At 38.7% G+C, this 27,178-nt stretch overlaps 1 protein-coding gene across 11 annotated transcripts in view; it reads left to right on the forward strand.

Moving 5' to 3' along the window:
- Positions 1 to 27,178, forward strand: part of LOC129732282 (insulin receptor substrate 1) — a 376,321-nt gene that overhangs the window by 37,517 nt on the left and 311,626 nt on the right. The window contains exon 1 of one of the 11 annotated variants that reach the window (XM_055693011.1): positions 200 to 311. The exons of the other annotated variants lie outside the window; for them this stretch is intronic. The gene's annotated coding sequence lies outside the window, so the exon portion shown is untranslated. Of the gene's footprint in view, positions 1 to 199; positions 312 to 27,178 lie in introns of those variants that run through there. 11 annotated transcript variants of the gene reach the window in all.

Raw genomic sequence — 27,178 nt, forward strand, 5'->3', positions numbered from 1 at the left:
TATCGTTTTATCACCAACAATGAGGTTCAGCCTTCATTTTATCCGAATTAGATTAATGAAATGTGTCACCTTGTATTATACCATAAAATACCATGAAATATATCCCTTGGATTTCTTTCTTTTTTGCCATATCATGTTCAATGTTTAATAGAAAATATCACGAGCTGTTAGATTAATATATTTTCTTTCTTATTTCCAGGTAAGCCCAGAAACATTTGTGGGTATTTGTGGATAGTCAGTTCACATCTAAGTATACCAGGCAGGATTTCCTGCATAAAAAGTCGGTTCCTGTAAACACAGGCAATACACAGGTAAAATTCTATAGAATAGAATAACACATCATAAGAACACTTAAGCTTGAGGTTATTATTCAGCACATTTTGGAACCAACATTAAACTTCATTTGTATGGCGGTTGGTAATTATTATTGACTTGGTCATTATGTCTCTAGAATATATGATTCTATTGCTCATAAAATATCACATAAAGTTTTGCTTGGAATGAAATCTCTTTTCGTGTTTTTTTTTTATTTTTTTTTAAATTTTTTTTTCATTTGTTTTTTCTTTTTTTTCTTTTTCTTTTATTTTTCTTTTTTTCTTTTTTTTTGTGTTCGTGATAGTTTTCATAATTGCATAATGAATAAATGAAAAAGCGAAAAACGTATTTAACCGGGAGGGCAAAAAAAACTTTCTCAAATAAAAACTAACTCAAAATTCAAAAAAGGAAACAAAATGATGAAGAGAGAGCTTCCTAACTGCAAGGTTACAGAATCCGCTTCGACGAGTCGCCGTGGGTTTGAATCTTAATAAACCCAAACAACTCAATGTCAACGGCTCCCCACCAACCCTTGCTTTACGTTAAATTTTACAGGTCCTTGATGACTTCCTCAATACGCAGTCCTTCCATAATAATCTTACATTTAGCCGAAACTTCTCTAGGGAATTATAAAGGAACTGTTCCATTATTCATCTCATTAAGCCGATATTCACGAAGAATGCACGGATTAAACACCAATTTTTTACGAAATCATTGAACAAATAAACAAAAACCACTTACGTGCTCTTATGGAATCGCACAGCATTGTACATTTAGTAAACTTAGCTGGATTTATCCTGAATTTTGTAGAACAAACCATTTTTCACAACGCTTCCATATCAATCTCAAAACTTGAGTCACTGCTCAATTATTCATCTCACGACTGTTCCATTATTCATCTCATTAAGCCGATATTCACGAAGAATGCACGGATTAAACACCAATTTTTTACGAAATCATTGAACAAATAAACAAAAACCACTTACGTGCTCTTATGGAATCGCACAGCATTGTACATTTAGTAAACTTAGCTGGATTTATCCTGAATTTTGTAGAACAAACCATTTTTCACAACGCTTCCATATCAATCTCAAAACTTGAGTCACTGCTCAATTATTCATCTCACGACGCCCCCATATTTATCACACTGTTAATCATGAATGAATCACATTATCATGAATGAACGTAGCCGCAGTCCGTCGTAGTAGGTTACCTAGATATCCGCTGGAGTTGTTTACGTCCAAAGTTGGTAACCTAGGTAACCACTGCAGTGCTGTCGATTTAAGTCAATTATGTCGGAATAATTTTACATTTTCAGTATGATTTTTTGGTATTAACAGGAACTGATTTGGCAACTTTTGGTTTTTTTCAAGGCAGTGAAAACAGTTGAAAATACATACAGTTGAAATTTAGGAGTTGTAGAAACTCATCTCATATATTTGAGGTGAACATTTCAAAGATTAAAGTACTCTTAGTGTAGGTAGTGAGTGTTTTTGTTTAGTGAATAAAATAAAAAGTGGTCCGCTAGTGATGAAAAAAACTTTGGTTGGCTGCTGAACGAGTCCCGTTGTAGCCGTATTGAACGATGCGCGAATTTTGTTTTCTGAGGTAGGTGACTGAAATAAATAAATTTTCGAGTGCAGATGCCCGACTATAATAGCAAATTTAGAGTTTTTAAGTGAGTTTTTGAGAATTCTACTTTATAAGAAATCTGAAGTGAACTAAAAAGAATCCATTCCATAGATTAGTAGATTGGTTTAGTTAGAAAATATGCGTTTTTATTCCTATCTTCAATTGTGTTTTCATGTTGTATGAGATGAATATATGGGCTGAGATGAATAATGGAGCAGTTCCCTTAATCGGCAATAATATTAGCAGGAGAAACGAGGCTCGGAGCAGTAGGCGTAAAAAGAAAAATTGCATCAAACACGTGTTCGGCTTAGCAAATTGAGTATTTTTGACAGATGAAGAATTTTTCTTAGACTCGAGAGTAATGTTTGCGTATGCGTATACATTTTAGCATAGGCTTCATTAAAAGTATTGTAGCTCTGAATCCGTTGAAAATAATATCGGTCTGAAAATAAGCTGTAGGGAATTGAAAATTCTTTGTAAAAAACATACACCGCGAAAAAAAAAATATTTTTACTGAAATAAATAAAAATGACACTAAATTTTAATTAAAACGAATTGTTGAAATTTTTATATTTTGTAAAACAACCTTGAAGTTATAAAGGTGCGTTTATAAAGGTGCGTTTAGTTCAAAAAATGCAGGATGAAAAATAATTTTTTTTTTAAAGTAACGCTTCAGTTTTCGAACAAGTATTTATTTCCAACGTTTTTCCAAATCTGAATGATTTTGAACAATTTAAACGAAAACCTCAGAATAAATAACCTCCTAAAGCATCCGTTTTCGAGTTATTTCGTTTTTAGTTGAGGAAATTAGAAAACAAACACTAAAATATACACTAAATCTAAAAGGATTAAGTTATCCCCTTGAATTATTTCTTTGTTCAAAGTTGGCTTCATTCCAGAAGTTCAGATTAAGATTAAGAGGATAAAGAGGGCTAAGTTCCAAAGCAACAAACATAGACTTATTAAAATATACGATCGATAGAATACAATTCATTCTTCGACATCAAAGAGATTGAATGAATAATTCGAAGGTTATGTTTATGTTTCCATTAATGTAGATTTATTTACATGCGTTGAAAAATTGAACGGATGGATAAAACTGAAACGGGTGAGGTAGGTCTTCCCATTTGAGCATTTTTATGTAAGTTTTACCGACTTTGGAAATATGAGGTCGAGTATTGTCATGCAGTAGAATCACTTTTTCGTGCCGCTGGTCGCATTGTGGCTGTTTGTCGTGTACTGCTCGGCTTAATCGTATCAATTGAAGTCAATACCGTTTCCCAGTGATGGTTTCGTCCGGTGTCAACAGGTCATAATAATTAAAACCGACCTGGTCCCAACAAATACACAGTATAACCTTCGCAAAGCGTATATTCGACCAAGTCGACGATGTAAGAGCATGGCCGGGCAGTCCAATGACTTTACTCTCTTTGGGTTCATCACGATATTGATGAGGAAAACCCTTTTTTTTGCCTCTGGAGCAGTTGTTCACTGGCGAAAGCCAACGGCCCTTAGCTTCAAATCACAAGAAACGCAAGTTCCATGTTATTAAGTCATTTGCAAAGCATACAGGCCCTTGCAAATGGCTGGGTGGTGACTCGCAATACCAAAGTAAACTGTTTCTATATTTGGCATGGATCCTCATCGTCAAATTCCTTTAAGGGGGGACCTACTCTAGAAGGTCGAAAAATCATGAATTTTCATATTTTTTTTTGGCTGTCTAGAGTAAAGTGAAGTATTTGGCTATTGATTAAGGTATATTTGAAGATGTATTTTCCATGTCGTGAATGTAAATATAGTGAGTATTACACTGTTGGCAGCTGGGAACGTGGATGCTCTCTCCAAATCAGTACCTAACTGGTGGTAAGTTTTTCTCAGCTTCTAGTAGACCGGTCGGGCTGAAATTTTTTTTCGGTATATAGAAACATATTATCTATCTTGTTACGTAGCCGTTTTTGAAAATTCCAAAAATTGCCAAACTGGCGGCCATTTTAGTAAAAAAATTGTTTTTTTTTTTCATGAAAAATCACTATTTAAAAAATCATAAAACATTGAAAAACTCAGATATCAAAAAACGGCTACGTAACAAGTTAGATAATCCATTTTTACATGTTAAAAAAAAATTCAGCAAAATCGGTTCAGTAGATGCTGAGAAAAATTTACCACCAGTTGAAAAAACATAGTTTCGAGAAAAACACCGCCAATAGCGTAATACTCACTATATTTGCACCCACGGTACACAAAATACATCTTCAAATATACCTAAATCCATAGCCGAAATGCCCGAACACCTCACATTTCTCTAAACATCCGAAAAAAATATCACGAAAATTCATTATTTTTCAACTTTCCAGAGTAGGGTCCCCCCTTAATTCATTTTCGTAGGTTTTTGGCTTTCTTTCCTACGGACAGTCGTCAATATTGAAATTACTGTCTTAAAAGCGGCGGAACCAATCATGGCATGTTCTATCACTTCAAGCAGCATTCCCGCAAACTTTTAACTTTCAACACTCGATGCGCTTCAGCCGCCGTTCACGTCTCTTATTGTTGCAACGATTTTTTTTGAAGATTGTTAATAATTTTATTTGACATAGCTTCTTATGGTTCAGCACCAGTAAGTCTTTGTAATTCGAGTGTACCAAACCAAGGAGGACGCTTCAAAATCATTTTCAGAATTTTATTCTGAATCCTTTGGAGCGTTTTCTTCCTTGTTGAACAGCAACTTGACCAGATCGGTACAGCATAAAGCATTGCTGGTCTAAAAATTTGTTTGTAAATCAAAAGTTTGTTCTTTAAACAAAGTTTAGAATTCCTGTTAATGAGAGGATATAAACATCTCGTATATTTGATGCACTTGGCTTGTATACTCTCAATGTGCTCTTTGAAAATAGGTTTTTTATCATAAATTAGTCCCAAGTACTTAACCTTGTCGGACCAACTTAAAATAACCCTATTCATCTTGACAACGTGATTATTGTTTGGCTTGAGGAAAGAAGCCCTAGGCTTATGCGGAAAAATTATCATTTGAGTTTTAGAAGCATTGGGAGAGATTTTCCACTTTTGCAAGTAGGAAGAAAAAATATCTAAACTTTTCTGCAATCGACTGCATATGAACGAAGACTTTTTCCTTTTACGGAAAATTGGAAAATTAAAAGTTTGCAATTTCGCAATCAAACCTTTATGCCAAACACTGTCGAATGCTTTTTCTATGTCTAAAAGAGCAGCTCCAGTGGAATAACCTTCAGATTTGTTAGCTCGTATCATATTAGTAACTCTGAGCAATTGATGAGTAGTGGAATGCCCATGGCGAAATCCAAACTGCGCATCTGCAAAAAATGAATTTTCGTTGATGTGTGACATCATTCTGTTAAGAATAATTCTTTCGAACAGTTTACATATTGAAGAAAGCAAACTGATTGGTCGATAATTTGAAACTTCAGCTGGATTCTCATCAGGTTTTGAAACTGGAGTATCTCATTTCTACTACTTTGACCCTATCGTCACGCTAAATGAGAACAAAAAATACTAAGCGTGTAAATGGAAGGGTAAAGGTATAAAAATCCTTTACTTACCACGGTGAGTAAAGTATCATTCTTTTCCATAACAGTCGTTAGAGATGCAGAGGTAAACTCGGTCTCTGGCAACAATGATTGTAACACTTCCGTTCTTCCTTCCCTAACCGACCGTAAAGACGTAGCTGGTGCCGTTATCGATATTATATAAATCGGAAGCTACTGAATTGTTGTACATTGAAGATGGGTAATTAATCCCAGATTAGCCACTTACGTTGTTTCTTTGTGCAACTTCATTAGCTCAGATCCTTTTTGGAGGAGCCACCACGAAATGTGCGGTCGTTCGAGCTCAAGCAAGCTCAAACCCGCGTGTATCGCGGAAATTTACGAGATTTTCAATTCTACTTGAAAGTCAGTAAACAAACGTTACATCTAAAATAATTTAAACTGTGCTTGAATATTCTTTTGAATTACCCACGGTACACAAAATACATCTTCAAATATACCTAAATCCATAGCCGAAATGCCCGAACACCTCACATTTCTCTAAACATCCGAAAAAAATATCACGAAAATTCATTATTTTTCAACTTTCCAGAGTAGGGTCCCCCCTTAATTCATTTTCGTAGGTTTTTGGCTTTCTTTCCTACGGACAGTCGTCAATATTGAAATTACTGTCTTAAAAGCGGCGGAACCAATCATGGCATGTTCTATCACTTCAAGCAGCATTCCCGCAAACTTTTAACTTTCAACACTCGATGCGCTTCAGCCGCCGTTCACGTCTCTTATTGTTGCAACGATTTTTTTTGAAGATTGTTAATAATTTTATTTGACATAGCTTCTTATGGTTCAGCACCAGTAAGTCTTTGTAATTCGAGTGTACCAAACCAAGGAGGACGCTTCAAAATCATTTTCAGAATTTTATTCTGAATCCTTTGGAGCGTTTTCTTCCTTGTTGAACAGCAACTTGACCAGATCGGTACAGCATAAAGCATTGCTGGTCTAAAAATTTGTTTGTAAATCAAAAGTTTGTTCTTTAAACAAAGTTTAGAATTCCTGTTAATGAGAGGATATAAACATCTCGTATATTTGATGCACTTGGCTTGTATACTCTCAATGTGCTCTTTGAAAATAGGTTTTTTATCATAAATTAGTCCCAAGTACTTAACCTTGTCGGACCAACTTAAAATAACCCTATTCATCTTGACAACGTGATTATTGTTTGGCTTGAGGAAAGAAGCCCTAGGCTTATGCGGAAAAATTATCATTTGAGTTTTAGAAGCATTGGGAGAGATTTTCCACTTTTGCAAGTAGGAAGAAAAAATATCTAAACTTTTCTGCAATCGACTGCATATGAACGAAGACTTTTTCCTTTTACGGAAAATTGGAAAATTAAAAGTTTGCAATTTCGCAATCAAACCTTTATGCCAAACACTGTCGAATGCTTTTTCTATGTCTAAAAGAGCAGCTCCAGTGGAATAACCTTCAGATTTGTTAGCTCGTATCATATTAGTAACTCTGAGCAATTGATGAGTAGTGGAATGCCCATGGCGAAATCCAAACTGCGCATCTGCAAAAAATGAATTTTCGTTGATGTGTGACATCATTCTGTTAAGAATAATTCTTTCGAACAGTTTACATATTGAAGAAAGCAAACTGATTGGTCGATAATTTGAAACTTCAGCTGGATTCTCATCAGGTTTTGAAACTGGAGTATCTCATTTCTACTACTTTGACCCTATCGTCACGCTAAATGAGAACAAAAAATACTAAGCGTGTAAATGGAAGGGTAAAGGTATAAAAATCCTTTACTTACCACGGTGAGTAAAGTATCATTCTTTTCCATAACAGTCGTTAGAGATGCAGAGGTAAACTCGGTCTCTGGCAACAATGATTGTAACACTTCCGTTCTTCCTTCCCTAACCGACCGTAAAGACGTAGCTGGTGCCGTTATCGATATTATATAAATCGGAAGCTACTGAATTGTTGTACATTGAAGATGGGTAATTAATCCCAGATTAGCCACTTACGTTGTTTCTTTGTGCAACTTCATTAGCTCAGATCCTTTTTGGAGGAGCCACCACGAAATGTGCGGTCGTTCGAGCTCAAGCAAGCTCAAACCCGCGTGTATCGCGGAAATTTACGAGATTTTCAATTCTACTTGAAAGTCAGTAAACAAACGTTACATCTAAAATAATTTAAACTGTGCTTGAATATTCTTTTGAATTACAGTTTAAAATATTCAACCACCTGCAAAAAAACCTAAATTAATCCACCTAGCGGTCAGACTCAGCCTTTCTCATTCAAACTTATTATTTGTAAAAATAGGTATAGTGTTGAATTGTCTTTGAATTTCTTTCCTTTCCAAAACTTTTGAACAGCATATCGAATTGTTATGAAGTTTGTTATTTGTAAGTTTGAGAGATGACTCGTTTGTATGACACTATTTATGTTCAAATAAGTCAGTTGAGATAATAGACTGTTTAATTACAATCAAATGAAAAGAGAACGTATAGGGCAGCCACACTTTGAAACCACGTGTTCAATCATAATTCATCAGTTAACCCTTAACTAGCCCGCTCATCTGATATCAATATTGTTCAAATCGGTTGTGTAGTTTCTAAAGTAATGAAGTTTCGTGATTTTCACATTTCGATACATTACAGATGAAGTTACAGCCCGATTACAGCAAAATTCAATAGGGTGTTATGAGGCAGCTAGACCTTTCATCTGACACTAATTTTGTGGAAATCGGTTCAACCATCTCTGAGAAAAATGAATGCGATTAAATAATCTCCAGAACACGTTTCTTTCCATAACTTCTGAACCACAAGTTCAATCTTAATAACATTCAAAAGTTAAGGGTATTCAAGGTAGCCTGTTAATTTGAAACCAATTTTGTTCAAATCGGTTGTGTAGTTTTCGAGCTAATGATGTTTCATGGTTTTTCCATTTTGATACACAACATTTTTAGTTATCAGATTACAATAAAGTTTAATAGGGTCCTATAGGGCAACTAGACCTCTCATTTGCGATTAATTTCATTGAAATCGGTCCAGCCATCTCTGAGAAAATCGAGTGAGATTGGGAGAGCGCTACACACACACACACACACACACACACACAGAAAATTCTCAGCTCAGCGAACTGAATCGAGTGATATACGACATTCGGCCCTTTTGGGCACTTTTATACCTCTAGTTTTTGCAGTGATTGCTATACCTTTCTAGGAGGAAGGCAAAAAGTGAAATGATAGAAATGACTTTTAATCTCAACTTCAATCCCGAACAAGGCCGCAAACATTGAAATAGTACAATATTAAATTTAAATGATGTTGAGGCCACATATTTTGATCGCAGCTATAGTTTTAAACAGTCTGCGGGTTACGTTTATTTCTATAACTTTCAAACCACATGCATAAACATTATGAAATTCATTGTTTAAGGGTTTAAAAGCCCATTAATTTGAATTCAACTATGTTCATAGCTTCTGAGATATAAGAGCGATATTCACATTCTGACGCAGCGCCAAAACTAAAAGTTTGATTACAATGAAATTCAATAGCAACCTAAGCGGCAAATAGACCCTTCATTTGACACCAAGATAGAAAGAATCGGTCAGACCATCTCTAAGAAAAGTGAATGCGAAAGAAAGGTGCACATACACACGTGCACACCCACACACAAACATATACAGCTATACATGCATATTTGCAGAAAATGCTCGATTCGTCGAACTGAGTTGAGTAGTATATGACATTCGGCCATTTCAATCATTTTTCTACCTTTTACTTAGCCAGTGATCGTTAGGAGAAAGTCAATGTTTACTTTCATTATGTGATTTCACATATTTATGAACAACGGACACAGTTACAATCCGATTGCAATGAAATTCAATAGCAACCTATGGGGCAACTAGGCCTTTCATTTGACACTAATTTTGTGAAAATCGGTTCAGCCATCACTGAGAAAAATGAGTGAGTTTTTCACAACCTCAGGATAACTTTTCTTTACATAACTTTTAAACCATATGTTACATCATAACGAAATTCAAAAGTTAAGGGTTCTGGGGACAGCCCAATCATTTGAAACCAGTTTTATTGAAATCGGTTGTGTGGTTTCTGAGATATTGATGTTTCGTGATTTTTACATTTTGATACATAACCTCTAAACTAAAAATCCGATTACAATGAAATTCAATAGCAACCTATGGCGCAACTAGACCCTTCATTTGCAATTAATTTTATGAAAATCGGTCCAGCCATCTCTGAGAGAAGTGAGAGAGAAAAAAAAGTTGCACATACACACACACATACATACATACATACATACATACATACATACAGAAAATGCTCAGTTCGTCGAAAGAAGTCGAGTGGTATATGACATTCGGCCATTGGGACCACTTTTATACCTTCGGTTTTTCCAGTGATTGCTATACCTTTCTAGGAGAAAGGCAAAAAAAAAAATTCTATTGATTGAAGTTGTTACCACAATTTGTATCACATTCATAATGATACATTTACAAAGCGTGTGAAGGAAGAATTAAATTTTCGAAAAATCGAAGAGGTAAGAAATCTGACTTTAATAATTAAAATACAACAAACAAAGTTTTTTCCCCGACTATTTCCTGCTAAATTACTATACAAATAAATACTTTCTCATAAACAATTTCCTCGTGTAGCGATTATTGAGTTTAATTATCGCGACTTTAAAGAAACTAAATCTCTTACAAGAGTCTTATGATTAAACTTTAACGGAAGGGGATCTTTTAGTAGTACCAATTACATAATTAGTAGCTCACCAATCACAAATTACTGTATCTCAAATGCCGCCTATCGAAGTTATTGGATCTGTTCGTAAAACGGAACTGCAGTTTCGAGTTGTTGTAGAATGAAAGCGTCTGCGGAGGTGAAGACATAAGCATGTCTGCAAGCATAGAACGACTACCGGCATAGTAGCAAGCAAAAACCGGTGGCCAAGCCGGCTTCCTTCGGCACGATCAACTCTGTTAGCCGTTCTACGTGTATCAATCGATTTGTGGTGTGGAACACAGTCAGTGGCACTACGCACAACGGCTGTATTGGTGTGCGCCTTCCGAGCGAGCGCGTGTTTGGTTGCCCATTGGCTTCAAGGTTAGGACGGTTGAATTTTTGTTTTTAGAATGATTATCAATTTGTTTATCAAGCAGCTGCTGCAGCCACAATACTAACCTTGACGCCGTTCATTGACATTTTTGTCTAAATTCGCGCGCTTCCACGTAGTAGTCTTAGTGTTTGATGTTATGCTGGGCCGGTACACTAAGATACTAATTTATCCTTTATTTCTTGGCTCTTTATAATCGAATACCAACAGAGGTGTGTTTTTTATAATGCAATGCGTTTTCACTGGAAACCTTAAACTTATGATCTTCAGAATTGTCATAAACCACCGGCTTTGTTCCATTCAACGGTATCTGATTACTTATGCAAATCTGCAACTTTACCGGGACTCCGCTGGTTACTACGAAATGCTGATTGGTGGCATTCTGCTAGACTTGTTGTTGGTTGAAGTCGACCGGGTCTTGTGGCATTTATAGTCCGCGACCTTCGGCTGGGGTGGACTTCACGAAGACCAAGACAATAGGCGATGCATCGAAGAGCACCGGGTGGGCCACATTGTTGATTATTGTAGATGACAGCTGTCGGCTGCGGTCGATGTTTTGTCTGGCTCGCAGAGGGTACATAACCCGACGAAGAATTCGATGATGTTTAAACCGAGCGCCCCGAAAAAGCAGCAACAGGGTGCAGACTTATTTTTATCGATTGAATCACATTACGGTTTGATTGATTCTTGTGTTATGGAGATTGGGGCGATCCTAAAAAGCTTATAAACGCTCGAAATAACAAACTTGTCGGATCAATATTGGAACAATGATACATGTTAATGGTTTCAAGATTTTTTTAATCACTGCGTATGTATAAGGTACTTTTTTTTATAATGTCACTAATAAGATTAGAAGCATGCTTATTATTATTTTATTTGTGTTTGTGCGTATTTCACAATATTATACAATACAATGGAGAGGTCTAGTTTCGTGCTTTAGTAATAATAGAGTTATCCGAATATCATAAACTTTTTATGGGAAATTGGAGGATAAAGTTTCTTGACTCACAACGGCTTGTTTCTACTAAGACTTGAACCTACGATTGAGTGCTTGACAAGCCTTGCAGCTACAAAACTTTTCTGGAAACTTACGACAAACTTCTGTACAAAAGGGGTTTGTTTTAACAGCTGCTGGTTTGGTGATATTTTTCTTGTATAAATTTTTAACATTGAAAAATATATTGCTATTAGAATACCTACCACTCCAAGCTTTGTAGATAAATCTAGCTTCGTTTTTAACGCACCTTGTTTGCGCTAACTCAAAGCCCTTGTATTAGTTCACAAAATCCCACTCTAAGCTGCGTGCTTCCTAATTTGAACAAATGAAGATAAATTTGATACATTAATGCGGTGTGTGAAACGAAACAATCGCATTTCGAGCAACGTTCTTAGTGCCGCCTCCATGTTCCCACCCGCTGTGTTGTTATGACGCGCAAGTTCAGCCTAACGATGATGACGCACGCCGCCAAACTAAGCCGACGCCACGAAAACAACATGACGATAGCTGAACAAAAGTGCAAACAGTCGACACAATGAACCTCTTGAAACAAGAAATAATAATAATAATAATGGTAGTAGTGGCAGCGACCTTTCCGGGAAGGTTCAAACATGGCCTGGTTCCGTCTACATGAGATGCCATACGGCTCACAAATGAAGTATAAAATTTTGTACGAATTTTGACGGATGGTTAAGGTCACACCTGAGGTGGACCCTGATGACCGGTTTTAAACAGTGTTACGGTCAAGCTAAACAACAGTGTATTACAACCGAACATCGGACTATGAAAGGCGCGACCTGGGTTCGAAGTGCCAACGAGTCGCGCTACGAGTTGACTGATAACGTTTTCTCGTCGAACAACAACTTAGCATTCCTAGGTGTGCCCATAAAGATCAACACCTAGAATTTGCTACCTCTAGCTGATAACGGAGCTAACATTGCTGCTGTTGTGATAGCTACCGCCGTCGGGTTTGTAGTGCGATAAGCATTTTTCGATTCGGTTCCACTTTTGGGCACGGTCCAAAACAATTCACCTGGACTTGGTTGATTAGCTCGATTCGTAGGCGCCACCAAACCTGGCTGATCGAATCGTTGGACGGCAATTTGCAACGCCTTCTGTATGGGTATAAAGCCTTGTGCTTATCGCACCTCTCCATTACTACAGCCGACAATTTGCGGGTGGGGGAGAGCAACGATTAGGATTACCGTCTTTTGGCATTTAGACTCCGTCCGTCAAGATTCATGAGAGTTCATGAAATCGCCTCGTGCTTGCGTGCTGGTTGCTTATACGCTTTGGATTACCCAGACCGGCACAGAAGTGACATCCTGGGTTGCCTTTTGTCTTTGTTTACGATGAAATAAGTGATTATCAGCGGGAAGCAGCTGATTGCAGTTTGTTTTTCAACGCGGTGCTCTAGAACCGATAAGACGGGCTGTCATGTGATAGGAGTACTGCTATCATTAACACTTTGCGGAATGGTGCTCGGCTCAGCAGCGACTGTGGAGGGGCTTAGCGAACGAACGTATTTTTGGCGTTTAGGTAGGTGTTCTTGATGTTGATCTCTCACGTTATTTTTATTTATTTTTCACAGCGATTTTTAAAGTAAAAATATTTTAGCGATTGAATTTGTTTAAATCTCATTTATTATTCACGCCATTCTGCACCTGTACGTAACGGTAAACTCATCGAACCAGTCGAACGCAATTTAAAATTACTCACTTCCCAGAAGTTCGTTCTCAGCAGCTTCACGATGACCATCAAACCATCACGGTATACGCAAGCTCACGCACACCAGGTGCCAAATCGGCGTCAGCAACCAGTCGACTAGCCTTGAGGTACTTGTGGCCCCTGAAGCCCCCTAAAAACAACAACACACGCAATCCGGTGTGTGTTTTGTTCGCGAAATTTCAAACAGATTCGCAGTGTTGCGCATGCCGAGCAGCACTGGACTGCGTCGGTCGGCAATTTCCTCCTCTTCGACGACTGGCCGACGGAAAAGGTCACCGCCGTCGAGTCGGATGTTTTGATTTGCGTGCCGTAGAGAATCGGTTGGTCATTGATATTCCACTTGCTGTTCGCATTGTTCCAGGTTTATTTTATTTTGTTCAATAGGTGTTTTTTCTTCAGCCTTAATCTCATTTCGGTTATTATGATGGACTGACGGTTTACAGCAACACTTACATCATTCACAATGCCGAAGTTTCGTGGTTCCGACAATGTTTTCGAGTTTTCGAGCACATGAAGGACATCGACCGCGAGAAAACGGGAAAGATTAGCTTGTTTTTTTTTTAGTTTTTGGATTATGAGCTGCATTGAAAGTTGAAAATATTTGTTACTTCTAAATAATAATAAATGGAGAATAATTTATTCATTGTAATGGAAAAACTATCTTTGTTATATTAATTATTTTTCGCCCCCAACGTATATTTTCAAAAGTATACGTTCACCATTTAAGAAAATTGTACTCTTGAAAAAAACCCGCCAAATTTTCTATACTTTTTTTCAATTCAATTTTAAAATTTTTCAAATTCGAGAGATGAAGATCTATGAGTTTTTCTTTCAATAACACTGGTTCACAATTTTCTGAAAGTTAAGTTTTTCAACAACAGAACACGTTTGTTCATATGAAATACCAATTATTTGGGGAGTAATGGCTGTTTCCCCGAAACGCTTTTTTGGCAGAGGTTTGCGGTGTTTACAATAGCGACCCAGCAGATCAATAGAAATCGGAAAACTCATATTATTTGATTAGTTTATAAGTGTACCGGGTATCTGAACGATCATTTTTATAAGTATTTTGTTTTCAGTGCAAACGGGAACGTTTTTCCCGAAAAAACAAGTTTGAGCACTGAAAATGGCATTATTTTTTGGGCAAATTAAACTTTGTGTTTCAAAAATCGATCCTTCATCGACCGGGGAATTTATTAACGAACATTAAAAAAAGATGAAAAAATCGGTTCAGTAGTTCTACCGCAATCGTAAACACGGCAAAGTGAGAGGCAAATCTATTGCCTATCTAAGAAATAATAGAAATAAAAAAAATTGCAGAGGTTGTTCAAAAGACACGACCAGAAAGTTACATAAAATAATTTATGTCTATGAATTTCTTTGCAATAGGTTTGGGAACATGTTTTAAATAGTTTATTTGACACGGCACGATACAATTTAGTTTAACTGAGCCAAGTACCTTTTTTTTTCAATTCTAAATTAGCAGGGATAAGAGGGAGGCACATTTTTTATATCTCGCGGCCGACTACGAGCTAGTGGGGATTTAAGGTGAGAGGAGGGGAGTTACAATTTTGTTTTTAACTATTTTATATTACAGAATGTACTCATTTGTACGTGGCTAACCAGTGATGTTCTATTTGAGCAGTTTTGTCTGAGGTGTCTGCGTGAACATAAAGATGCCGAGTCTTCGTCTTAGTGTCTCCAGCATGGTGTGTCATTTTCTTTCAGTTTGTGACGGGAATTGTAATCTAACAAATAGATAAAAAAAAAATTTTCATGTCAGCATTTTTTATAAACCGGTATAGCTGTGTCATGTACTGGAGATCACCGCTTCCCAGAATGTCTCTAATGGGTACGTTCGGTTGTTTTCCTCGGGCCCGAAGGGAATCTATAAGCTCGGACCTAACACCACAGTATTCGGTACACGACCAAGCAACATGCTCGATGTCATGGTAGCCATCGCCACAAACGCAGTGATTACTGTCTACAAGCTATACGAAAGAGATGCGTGTTTAACGTGTAGTGATTGGACATAAGTCTGGACATCACGTGAATGAAGTCCCGACCTACATCCAACCCCTTGAACCATGCTTTCGTCGATACCTTAGGAAAAATGGAATGTAGCCACCTCCCAGTTCATCTGAATTCCATGATGATTGCCAACTGTTGAGTGTCCTCTGACGCAAAATGCTATAAAATTCATCATAAGCAATTAGTCTTTCATAAATATCGCCATCAATAGCACCCACCTTAGCTAAAGAGTAAGCCTTTTCGTTACCCGGAATCGAGCAATGAGAAGGGACCCACGCTAAGGTAACCCGGTAATTTTTATCTGTTAAAGCACTTAAAAACCGCCGTATTTTCCCCAGGAAATACGGGGTGTGCTTCACAGGCTTCATTGATCGCAGAGCCTCAATGGCACTGAGACTATCTGTGAAGATGAAGTAGTGGTCTATGGGTAGGGTTTCGATGATTCCAAGAGAGTACTGAATAGCAGCAAGTTCTGCGACGTACACGGAAGCAGGAGCATCGAGTTTGTAGGAGGCGGTAAAATTTTCGTGGAAAACACCGAAGCCAGTGGACTCATCTAGATTAGATCCGTCAGTGTAAAACTTTTTATCATAACTAACATGTTTAAACTTATTGGAAAAAATCTTAGGGATCTCTTGGGGTCGCAATTGATCCGGGATACCAGAAATGTCTTGTTTCATGGTGGTGTCGAAGAATATAGCATTATTAGAAGTATCTAAAAGTGCGACATTGGAGGAATCGTATGAAGAAGGATTAATATCTTGAGCCATATAGTCAAAATATAAAGTCATAAATCTGGATTGAGATTGAAGGTCGACCAACCTCTCGAAATTTTCAATTACTAATGGGTTCATAACTGTGCATCGAATTAGCAACCGGTAAGAGAGATTCCAAAAACGATGTTTCAACGGAAGAATACCCGCTAACACTTCAAGACTCATCGTATGGGTCGACTGCATGCAACCCAAGGCAATACGCAAACAACGATATTGTATTCTCTCTAATTTTATAATGTGCGTGTTCGCGGCGGAGCGAAAGCAGAAACAGCCGTACTCAAGAACTGACAATATCGTTGTTTGGTATAACCTTAGAAGGTCTCCTGGGTGAGCACTGCTGCCTTAGCGTGCATGAATTTGCAAGACATTCATCGATGTCATTGACGTAAAAATTATATAAGAGAGGACTTAAACATGAGCCCTGCGGGAGGCCCATGTAACTAATTCGGGAAGTTGTCGAATCGCCATGTGAGAAATACATATGCTTTTCTGACAACAAATTGAACAAAAAGTTATTCAAATTTGGTGGAAGTCCCTGCGAATGAAGTTTCGCGCTTAAAACTTCTACAGAGACAGAGTCAAAAGCCTCCTTAATATCCATGAACGCAGAAGCCATTTGCTCTTTTCGAGCAAAGGCTAGTTGAATTTCAGTAGAAAGCAACGCTAGGCAATCGTTCGTCCCTTTGCCCCGGCGAAAGCCAAATTGAGTATCTGAAAGTAACCCGTTTGTTTCGACCCATTTGTCTAACCGTAAGAGGATCATTTTCTCCATTAATTTCCGGAGGCAAGAGAGCATCGCAATCGGCCTATATGAATTGTGATCAGAGGCAGGTTTCCCGGGTTTCCGAATAGCAATGACTTTTACCTCCCTCCAGTCATGCGGAACAATATTTAGCTCAAGAAACTTGTTGAACAAATTCAACAAGCGTCTTTTTGCAGAGTCGGGTAGGTTCTTCAACAGGTTGAATTTTATTCTATCTAACCCTGGAGCCTTATTGTTGCACGACAGGAGAGCCATTGAAAATTCCAACATCGAAAATGGAGGCTCTTCCGTAGTTACTAATAACGCGTCGCGAAAGGTTTTCTGTTCCGGTACAGTGTCCAAAATCGAGGGTACAGAGGCAAAATCGAGTATCCAGCGATCTGAATACTCCTCACTTTCATTCGAAACGTCACGGTTCCGCATGAGCCTCGCGGTATCCCAAAGAGTGCTCATCGCTGTTTCCCTCGACAACGCGTTTACGAACCGCCGCCAGTACCCGCGTTTTTTCGCTTTTACTAAGCTCTTCATCTGCCTGCCCAGCGCCTCGTACTTTCGAAGCAGGTTGACAGTGCCGTACTCCCGGTAGTCCTTATACGCCGCGGACCTTCGCGCGTACAGCTCAGAGCAATCTTTGTCCCACCATTTGTTGGGAGGGCGCTGTCTAATCGTAACCCCGGGTATCGGTTTCGTCTGAGCTTGTGTCGCGGCGTCAATTATCAAGCCAGCTAAGAACGCGTATTCTTCCTCCGGAGGAAGTTCCTCGTGAGTCTCGATAGATTGCGCTATAATAGACTAATAGTACTTCCAATCAATATTACGTGTAAGGTCGTAGGAAATATTGATTGGGTTCGGGGGAGTTGAACCATTAGCAATTGATATAACGATTGGAAGATGATCACTACCGTGGGGATCGTTGATTACTTTCCACTGGCAATCTAACGCTAGTGATGTCGAGCAGAGGGATAGGTCAAGCACGCTTTCACGTGCTGGAGGATTAGGTACACGTGTCGCTTCCCCAGTATTCAAAACTGTCATATTGTAGTCGTCGATCAAGTTACAGATTAAAGAAGATCGGTTGTCGTCGTACAGCGACCCTCATAGCGAACAGTGAGAGTTAAAATCTCCCAAAATCAAAAAAGGTGCGGGAAGCAATTCTGCTATATCAAGGAGTTGCTTCTGTTCAATCCGCGCGGATGGGGGAATATATAACGAAACAAGGCAAAGGTCTTTTCCTTTCATATTCGTTTGAATGGCAACAACTTCAATATTCGAGATCGAGGGGAGGTCGATTCTGAAAAAAGAATAGCACTTTTTGATCCCTAAAAGTACCCCTCCACCGTGTGAGTCTCGATCTTGATGAATGATGTTGAAATCGTGGAAATTAAGTTGGTCATTTGAATTGAGAAAAGTTTCACAGAGCGCGAACGCATCACAATTGTATGTGTTTATCAAATGTGAATATAAATCGAATTTGAGATGATACTTCTGCAGTTCCACTGTAACACAGTGACAAAATTCCTAACCTCTTTCGACGTATTAGTCATCGAAAGATACGATAGCTGCAATGAGGGGCCAAGTTGTTGTGAGTTGCTTCAAATAGGTTTTCACTGTAGGGAGAAGGGCAAGAAGAATGTTTTGGAGGGGATCTGGTATGTTGAATGTTTTAAATATCCAGTCCACAATATCAGAGAATTTTATGAACCCTGTTTTTTAATGTCTTCTGATCGAGAAATGGGTGCACGAGGGGTTTTTGGTGCCCCAGGAAGCGGTGGGTACTCCTGGTTTGATTTGAAATTAAAACCGGGGGGTACTTGCTTCGGTTTTTCTTCACCGCTTCCTTTTTGTGTTGTCTTATTGGTCATCCCGCTAGGGGTTATCTTACGACCTTTGCGAGAAAGATTAGGAGAGTTGATCATTCTCCTCTTCCTAGATCCCTCTGGCAAGGCATAAGAACACCCTTCGACGGGATCGTCAGATGTACCCTCATCGGTTGGCAAAAAGGAAAAGATGTTTCCTGTCGAGGGTGGCTCAGCCCTTTAAGCATTTCTGCAAAAGAGCGCTTTGATCGTTCCTTAAGGGAACGCTTAATTTTTTCCTCGCGCTGTTTGTACGCGGGACACGCCGAAAGGTCATGCCGAGTTCCCTCGCAATAAAGACACTTTTCAGTATCCTCACTGCAAGCGGTCTCAGCATGATTGCCTCCGCACTTGCTGCAGCCTGCCTTGTTGCAGCAGCAGGTGGCTGTATGACCTAACTGCTTGCAGTTTTGGCAATGCATGACCCGCGGTACGAACAGGCGTACAGACAGACGAACCCTGTACAAAGAGATGTAGTTCGGCAGTGCGGATCCGGCGAATGTTACACGGAAGGAATCAGAAGGGAGGAATTTCTTCTTTCCTTCTTCGATGTATACTGAATGCACTTGCTTGACATCCAGTATCTTTACATCTTGAATCAGGGGGTTCTTGTAGCAGCCAACCCCGTGACGCAAAATGTCATCGACCGTGAGGCTTCCTTCGGTAACCACACCGTCGATCTCCACGTCCTTGGCAGGGATGTACACGCGGTACTCTCTCGTGAAGAGCTCGTAGCTAGCAATTGCGTTTGATTGCTTCAAGCTACTCACGACAACTCGCAGTTTGTTCGGTCTAACCTTTGTAATTTCGGTTACGTCCGAAAACTGTTTTGCCAGGTCCTTGCCTATTTGTATAATGTTAAGAGGCTTCTTTATGGGCATAAAAAAAACTACGAACGGACCTTTCGAAGCATCTGGGTAAGCTTTCACCCGTGTTGCCGGTACCCTTGGTACGGGGCTAGGTAGCGGGGAAGGTAGAGGGGAATTGATGGGGGAGATCTCAATCTCTTCCCCATTTGTTTCCACATCCAGGAATAGTTGCACCTGCATGTCGTCCATTTTGCGGGTGCGTTACGCTCTACCGCACACAAACGATAAATATTCGAATTTGGGGGGGTGGGGGGATCAAGTAGTTGATATTAAATTTTAAAAACAATTTTTCAAATTTTTCAAAAACACACAGTGGCCGTATCTTACAATCGACCTTGTAGATACCACTTGTAGTTGACTTCCACTCGCTCGATCGTATGATGGTCCGTGCTGCTAGTTGATATTAAATTTTAAAAACAATTTTTCAAATTTTTCAAAAAGAAGACAGTAATACTAATACTAATAACAATAGTAATAATAGTAATAGTAATAATAATAAATATAACAATAATAATAATAATAACAATAATAATAATAATAACAATAATAATAATAATAATAATATTAATAATAACAATAATAATAATAATATTAATAATAATGATAAAAATTCTAAAGTGAATACTTCACCGAATGTCTAAGTCACGACCTCACGGCTGATAGTAGGATTAGTCGAGTGTCTCAGCAGAACAAACAATGACGATCCAGTCTCGTGTTGTGACACAGTGGCCGTATCTTACACTCGACCTTGTAGATACCACTTGTAGTTGACTTCCACTCGCTCGATCGTATGATGGTCCGTGCTGCTAGCGGGGTAACAGCGGTGCGGGAGAATTGTTCTTGCTGAAATATCAGTTGCGTATCAGATCACTGGCGGGGTAGCCTGCCCCTACCAGTGTGCAGAAGATGTTTCTGCCGATAAACTGAAGACTATTGTTATCGCACACAAGAACTAATCGAAAAAAACACCCGTACGATAACTCGTGTATTGTTATTTTGCGAATCAAACGGAGATAAACAATTTGCGTCTAATCAAGACGAAAGCAAAACAACGAATGGGGTTTGGGAACATGTCAAATAATTGGTGTGGAGCGGTAAACTCCATTAATAATTCTCCTTCAACCCTCTTTTTTAATTGATCCGGCAACCTTGAAGAAAAGCGTTGATTTTGGATTATCATTTTATCCCGGGGAAGATTCTAGTTCTCTCTTGTAATTCTCCGCTCCGTACACACTACAAGCAAGCAAACATGACATAACGATCAAACGCCACCGGCACACTAACAACTATTAGCAGTGGCCAAGTGGCTGAAAGTAAACATTACGCGACAGACGTTCGGGCACGTTTTGCAATGCTGTGCAGCGCTGTAGTCCACTGGTTGGTCGCCTGCTCGGCCTTGCTGCACTAAAATTAACTCCTGCTCTGCCGACTGCGGATAAAGTCAGTTTCCAGTAAAAGTCAACCGTCCTTTTGTTGCTGTAATCGGGTCTACAAAATGAAGACTGAATTTCTGCATGCTAACTTCCATACGTGACTACTGAGAGTTGAACTTCCGGTAGATGTGTCATTGCAACAACAACAAATCGGTTATAAAGTCAAATCGTTTACCGACCGACCGACCCGCATGGTTGTGCTGGGAAAGAAGGCCATGTTTTAGCTCTGATTACTCGAAACATGTGTTCAACAAGTTTTTAAATTTGTCAATAGTACGGTAGTTAGCATCACAAAATCACACATTCCCGTATTTTGGTGGCATACAGGGAATCCGTTAGAAACTGACTGAGTTTGAAGCATTTGTAAGTGGACAATTTTCGTGACGTTCTCGATGATTTCGGTTTTTAGTTTGTACCCCTTTGTTGCCGTAACACGTCACGTCAAAAATAAAAAAAAATCTCAATTGATCCACCTAGTTGTGTGATCTGATCTTCCCCAATCAACATCTATTATAAATTCAAATAAATTAGCTTTCAAGCTTTATTTGCAGACGAGAAATCGCAAGAGACTGATAATCTCTATTTCTCCTTTTACTGAAAATGATATTCTTTTAGGAAACCAACAACGTAACAACGTAACTTTTTATTTAGACGAAATGTTTGAAATGTGTGAGGTGAAATACGAACATAAGTATACCAATTTGATCACTATCTCCTTCTCTGTCAGCATGAGTTTTCTGATTTAGCAAACCTTAACAATAATCAACTAAATTTCCCAATTGAGGGATACTGCTTCAATCATTGCGATCCTATTTTGAGCTGTTATTGAAAGATTTTTTTTCTTGAATAGTACTTTTCATATTCGTGAGACAGCTAGTCAATCAAAGTTTTCATTTCTGTCTTTAAAATTGTTGATGATGAATAAAATTTAGTACTTAGTGGCCCGTTTTCTTCGACTGATTGAATTTGGCGCCACTGCTTAAGCCATTTCTTACCCTATTCATGTTTTTATATCTTTTATATCTATTTTATATATAACCGCGTAAATTCCAGAATCCGCGTAACAAAAGCCGCGTAAAAAAACCCGCGTAAAAAAACCGCGTAAAAAGCGACCTTAGTGTATTTAAAAATAATATTCTAATTTGAAAGATTTTAGTATCATTTTGAGGCGGGGTTTACGGAATGGAAAATGGCTCTGGAATGTACTGCAAGTACTTGGTCGTTCTTTAAAAGGTTGGTAGAGTTAATACCTTCTAGGTCCCGCAACTAAGACAGTTGTAAAAATGAAAATTGGCTACAGTTGTCTATTTTTCATAATATTATTACCTACAAAGTTAGATACAAATGCCAAAATTTATGTCAAATCGCGTATAATAATTAGCTCCATCGCCTTTGATAGAAAATTTCATAAAATTTCACGCAATTTTAAATGATATTGCACATAATTTACAAACAAAATCGTGGTTTACGTCAGAACCAACTGAAATTTTAATAAAAGAGCACTTTTATACTTTCGGTTTTGCCAGTGATTGCTATACCTTTCTAAGAGAAAGGCAAAAATATTTACGTGACTTGTAAGATTCAATTTTTTTCACTTTGTAGAAATAGTTTCCCGCACACACACCACACTAAGTTTTGACATTTCATGCATTTCTAAGACATTTGGTATGAGAATTTTTTTTTGTACGTACCCAAAAGCACCAGGTTATTTAAAAAAAAGCTTCACAGTTAAAACAATGAGCAACATTCAAGTTGCTTCATTGTTTCCAATCTATAATTCAAGAAAATGTTTATGACGGCTGCCTAGTAGGCCGGAAATAGATCTTTTACCGTACTATAAATTTTCTCGTTCATGGCCTGTCCTGTGCCCTTCTTGGGGAATTTGGTGTTTGAGATAAACTTTACCTCGGTGCGCACTTCCTTCGTAGGGGAAGTGAAATACGAAGTGCCCTGCCAGTCGTTGCCATCCAGGGTACGATAGGTTTCATCGCCATCATCACCGCCACGTCGTGATTTGCCGGGAAAATGGACTTGACCATCTTATTCAGGCGCTGTCGCTGCGTCATTGCCTGCAGCTCCGAGACTAGTGGACGGAACTGCTGCTCCCTGACAGGTAAGTCCATGCTCACCAGGTACTTTTCGACTGTTTGGCCGGTTGCACCGAGCTCCCGGCCAAGTGCACGCAGTGATGTAGCCACTTTTCCCTCGGTCTTCCTCTTCAACATCCTTTGGAGCTTCTTTTCACTCGGCCGTCCGGAATCGGGTTTTCTTTAAATACTCTGATTGTTGTCCAATAGTGCTAAGGTGTTGTAGATGCCGGAACGGGCGTATCCGTTGTACACGAACTGCCGCACGATGCCCATTTTCGACGCGACGGGGTACCGTTCTTTAAACGCGCACATTTCTGAACGGAGTGGCTTCACTGTTCTCGCCATAACGGTTAGAGTTCGACTGATAGAGTTGTCAGTTTTTTTATATGTAGTCTACTTTTGCTCTACGAAATAAATAAATAAATAAATAGGAAGTAAACCCATTAAAAATCGGCAATTTTCATCCATTTCTTTTACCGCAAACGATAGTGTACTTTACCAAGTTTCCTGTTGCCTGTACCAGTATGCTTTCCTTCAAGACATCAGTTTCAATAACATTCTCATAGCAGATCATTAAACTATCTGTTAAAGGAAGTTGTGACGAACTTTCCAGAAAAGCTTTATAGGCTCAAGCTGTTTAGTTGTTTGCAGATACTGATATAGAAGCCAAATTAGACCACTCGATTCGTTCTCTAAATTTTCATTTCTCACCTCTTGCCTATCATTTTTTGTAGTCGGCGTTTGGTAAATTAGTTTATAACAATTGTCACAACAATCAATAAAATGTACTATATTTTTCTTAAACTCTGGCATTTCGATCGAGCTTGCAGTTTTAAAGCTATGTTTTCTACAATAACAGGCATATTTTTTATGCAACTTTTTGGAAAGCCACATTTTCGAAATAAGGAGGGTGAGCCGCCATCTACAAAATCAGATTCAGTAGTTCGTAGCAAAGCAATCGCCAAACTTTAGCAAATGCAATGAACCCATCCGCAATTATTCACTTTTCAACGGCGCTAAACTGCGATGCTATAATTATTACCTATCACAATTTTTAATCTAACATTTTGTAGCTTCTCATGAATCACTTAGTCCTCCAGTTCATGCTCGGTCTCACATGCATTAGTTTGGCGTTCTCCGACGCATTTTAAAAAGTTCATCGCTCGGTTGCCGACCAGTTCAATGGCTTTGGGGTGAAGTTAGTCGTCAATTAGCCTCCGGCATCGGGGTTGCTTCGCGTTCGGTTCCGAGTTTTAAAACAGGCAGCTCTTGCAGGGGGCTCTTGCAATTTAGGATGCTTAATGAACGGCACAGCCGTTCTGTTACTGCGAACACGGCCAATAGAACTGAAATGATTTATTTCAATAAAGACGATTGCCGGAATAGTCGAATCCAACCCGAGGTTGGTTCTATTTTCGAGATACTTGTGGGCGCAGGAGACAGGCGACGATGGTTCCGGACTGTGAAAAACTTTCCAACCGAATCCGATCGCAAGCGGAACCGAATGAGCCTAACAGGGTATGATTCGCGTTAACGGCTTGTTTAAGGTTTGCGATAAACAATTTTAATTCGGTTATGGTTCATAAAACTCCTCAAGCTGTAAATTCTATTAGCTGAGCACGGCAAGGAGGCTCTCTAATCAGTTGGCACGCAAAATAAGTCATTTCTTGGTACCTTTGGTCTGGCTTGTGTTTCTGTTGTTTTTCTCTCCCTTCTGCTTTTGATCATTTTGTTTGTTGGCTTGTTTTATTGATCTGATTGCATTTTCGCGGTAATAAACCTAGACTTCGGCTGTTTTGATTTGATGTAAATGTTTGTTGTTGAGAATTTTAACTTTTGTTGAGCTGTCAGACTGTGCGGTTTTTCCTATAAGCTCCCGTGATTTTGTTTTGTCAATTCAATGATTTTATTATCTGTGAAATAATGTGCAAAGTTAATAAAAACATCTCCGTATAACCTGGTTCCTCATACTTCAGTCCTAGTGGAACTTGAATCAAACTCAGTGGACCTTTAAAATACCCGCGGTGCAGTAGGTGCCACTGTTCATGTGACCAATAAATAATAACCTGCGCCCAGTCATTTTGATTTGCTTTATTCAATTACTCAAGCAACAAGAAATGCAACATCACAAACTGCGCGATAAAACAGTCATTGAAAAAGCATTCACTACCAGCTGTAATAGCTTCAAAATCAAGCAAAACAGATCGCTGGATGCCGATATGTAAATTTCGTCCGCTAATATAAGGAAAAAACAGCGCCTTTCGTGATTACTTCCACGAGCTGCTGCCGTGTTACTGCAGCAGGATAATACCAGACTGCACCGTTTTCGTCGAACTAAATAACTGACCACGCGAAAACCGTATTACGGTGGCCGAACGGAGCCACGCCTGCCAGCTAGCTAGCAACATGTCATTAGACGCAAGCATTCACAATTTTGGAGACCTTATTAATCTTTGTCGCAATGAACTTTGTTGGCAGCATTGATATTTAAGATTAATTGAATATTTAAAAAAGCATTATTTTTTTCGTACAGATATTAACCGAATTCCACCTACATTTGACGCTTTTACCATTCGTGAAGTTGGAAAATGTAAATTAAAGGTATTTTCATATTCATTTACGAACTCATTCGTAAACACGTTTGGCTGAGAGTCGGTTTACTCCAGGTTAATCGAATGCGTACATTGTATCGTTGTCGTACGCAACAAATGTTTACTGTCGAGGACTGATAATCGACAAGGGTCCATCCACATTGAAGAGTGCACGGTCCATACAAAATTTTTGAAATTGATATGGCCGTTTGTCCACGGAGAGGGGGAGGGGAATGGTCAAAATCTTTAAAACGGATGTCTTACAGAAAAAAACGAACGAAATCTTAGAAAATTGGCAATTGAAAGTCAAATTTCATTTGAGGTAAACAAAAGAAGGAAGTCCATAATAAAACCCATAGCAAGTTATGAGGAATACATTGTTTTATTCTCGACCCGAAAACATTGTTAAAATCCATTCATGATTGCTCCTAGATTTTCTCTCTTCCACTAAATATATATTTTCTCTCTCTCTCTTCAAAGGCACCGGGCTAATGAAAAATAATTCAATTATGCAAATTGATTGCACCAAATTCTATGAACTAGGTGGGACATGTCTTCCGTTCGGAAAAAATTTGCCAACACTGTAAAGCCGTTTTCGTTATGATCCTTATTGAGAGCTTTGAATATTTTAGCGACAAAACCGCACCGTGCCTTTTCTCCACCGAGAACTGTCGTTTCCGTTGGCGTGAATCTTTGCAGAGAGTTCGCACGCTGCCGATTGCAGTCTCCGCCGATCAGGATTCAGCACAGGTTGCTGCAATAGTAAGCAGTCGCAGCCCGTACATAGATCCCCAACGCCCGGTAATCAATGTGACATACATGATACCACACTCTCGAGTGGCGCAAAACTTTGTTTTCAATTTATTGTTATCGCTTGTTTATTTTCGTCTTTTTCTGTAAGACGGGGGGTCCCATCTCCAAGATTTTCCCTGCTGAGTCGTTTATCTTGATATCAGAGTGAAGCGATGTAGCAGATAGCGCAAGGTTTAGTGTTATGTTTGTTTGCGTTTTAAAGGTGTTGCACATGTTCACATCTGACATGAACTACAATCTATAAACGGTTTGCGGCTAGGTTGTTGTCAGAAATATTTTATTTCCATTGTTCAATGCAAATGTTTTATGATAAGAATATTAAGAATAAAAAATAATGAACTAATGATTATTCACAGTGTAAATGGACAGTGAAAAAAGCAGGAGATATAGGTTAACAATTGAAAACAAAACTTCACCAGTTATGTCAGTTCAGATCAAAATATTGACGATTTTCCCGCCAGCGCGTGCATGACATGGGCATCACCCTCTCAGTAATCAACGAAACTATGTTGGTATGTGGGCCTTATTAAAAAATTATCTTTGCATACTTCATTTTTCAAAAGTTTAGTGCAGTAATTATTGATATAGTACTTTCACGGAGACGCATGGTCATTTAAAAACAATATAC

The sequence above is a fragment of the Wyeomyia smithii genome, chromosome 3 (genome assembly GCF_029784165.1).
Source record: "Wyeomyia smithii strain HCP4-BCI-WySm-NY-G18 chromosome 3, ASM2978416v1, whole genome shotgun sequence".
Taxonomy (NCBI): Eukaryota; Metazoa; Arthropoda; class Insecta; order Diptera; family Culicidae; genus Wyeomyia; species Wyeomyia smithii.